Here is a 1,937-nt window from a genome sequence, read left to right on the forward strand (position 1 = left end):
TCAAATCTGAGATCCAAGTTTACTTAGTAGTATAGTTTGGGCAAGATACTGGCAGAACACAAGTTCAACTGAAAGAATAACCTTCTATTTCTCCTGGGTAAAGGGAAATATTTCTAAATCTGTTTTTTTTTTCCTGCATGTATTAAGATGTAATACTAATCTACTGTCTATATTTTTCAGGCTTCTCCAGGAAATTGAAGAAACAAAAATGCTCCCAAATAGTTTTATGAAGCTAACATCACTCTGATACCAAAATTATGCATAGATGCCACCAAAAAAAAGAACTACAGACCAATATCCATGATGCATAGCTGCAACAAACCTTAACAAAATCCTATGAAATAGGATCCAATGCCTCATCAAGAAAGCATACATCATGACCAAGTAGAATTCATTCTGGAGATGCAAAGATGGTTCAACATACACAAGTCAATCAATGCAACACACCTCATCAACAAAAGGAAAATTAAAAATCATGTATCACGGGTCTGGAGTGATTGCACAGCTATAGGGTGTTTGCCTTGCATACTGCCGATCCAGGATGGACTTTATTTTAATCCTTCACATCTTATATGTTCCCTTGAGCCAGGAGCAATTTCTGAGCTCATAGCCAGGAGTAAGCCCTGAGCATCACGAGGTGTGTCCCCAAAATCAAAACAAACAAACAAGCAAACAAACCATGTATCATATCAATAGATGCAGAGAAAGCATTTGATAAGGTCTAACATCCATTCGTGATAAAAAAAACTCTCATCAAAATGAAAATGGGAGCAACTTTTCTCAATATAGTCAAAGCCATCTACACAACCCCATAGCAAATATCATACTCAATGGGGAAAATCTGAAAGCCTTTCCCCTCAGATCTGGCACAAGGCAAAATAGCCCCCTCTTCCCATTCCTATTTAATACACTACTGGAACTACTGTATTTTCCCACATTTCCCACATCTACATTGAGAGCAGGGAAAGGGGCTCCTCCAAGAGCAGCTGGCTGGGGTGCAGTGATGAATTCGACAGCTAGAGGGAGACAGAGTGCCTCCTCTGTGTCCCATAAAAGTTGAACAGAGGACTGAGCACCTGAAAGCCACATACCTGGCTGCTAGAGGAGATGTGGTGCTGGGTAACTCAGCTCCTCTGTGTGCCCTGAAAGATTAATCAGGACAAGCAGAGGACTGAGTGATGATGCCTGGCAGCTGGATGGGATGTGGTGGTAAGAGAGGGGGCAGATCACTCCCCTGAAGCTAAAGTAAGTTTCAGCCTGCCATATTCCAGCATATAAAATAACCCTCAACTTCTAATAAGTTTTTTCATGGGTTAAAAAGCCATCTTATTTGGCAGAAAATATGGTACTTGCAATAGCAATTAGGCAGGAGAAAGATATCAAGGACACCCATATAGAAGGGGAAGAAGTCAAGCTCTCGCTGTTTGCAGATGACATGATACTATATGTAGATAATCCTAAAGACTCTACTAAAAAGCTTCTAGAAAGAGTAGATTCATAGCAAAGTGGCAGGCTAGAAAATTAATGCACAAAATTCAGTAGCCTTCTTATGCACAAATAATTATAGAGAAGATATAGACATTAGAAAAACAAACTCATTCACAATAACACCACAGAAATTAAAATACTTTGGGGTCAACTCAACTAAAGAAGTGAAGGAACTATGAAAAAAACTATAAAACATTGATTCAAGAAACAAAAGACAACTCAAGAAAATGGAGACACATACCTAGCTCATGGATTGGGAGGATTAACATCATTAAAATGGCAATACTCCCCCAAAGCATTGTAAAGATTTAATGCAATCCCTCTAAGGATACTCATGGCATTCTTAAAAGAAGTGGATCAAATACTCCTGAAATTCATCAGAAACAATAAATAGCAAGAATATCTAAAGCAACCCTTAGTAAAAAGAATATGGAACATATCACTTTCCC

This window comes from Suncus etruscus, chromosome 3 (assembly GCF_024139225.1).
Source record: "Suncus etruscus isolate mSunEtr1 chromosome 3, mSunEtr1.pri.cur, whole genome shotgun sequence".
Lineage (NCBI taxonomy): Eukaryota > Metazoa > Chordata > Mammalia > Eulipotyphla > Soricidae > Suncus > Suncus etruscus.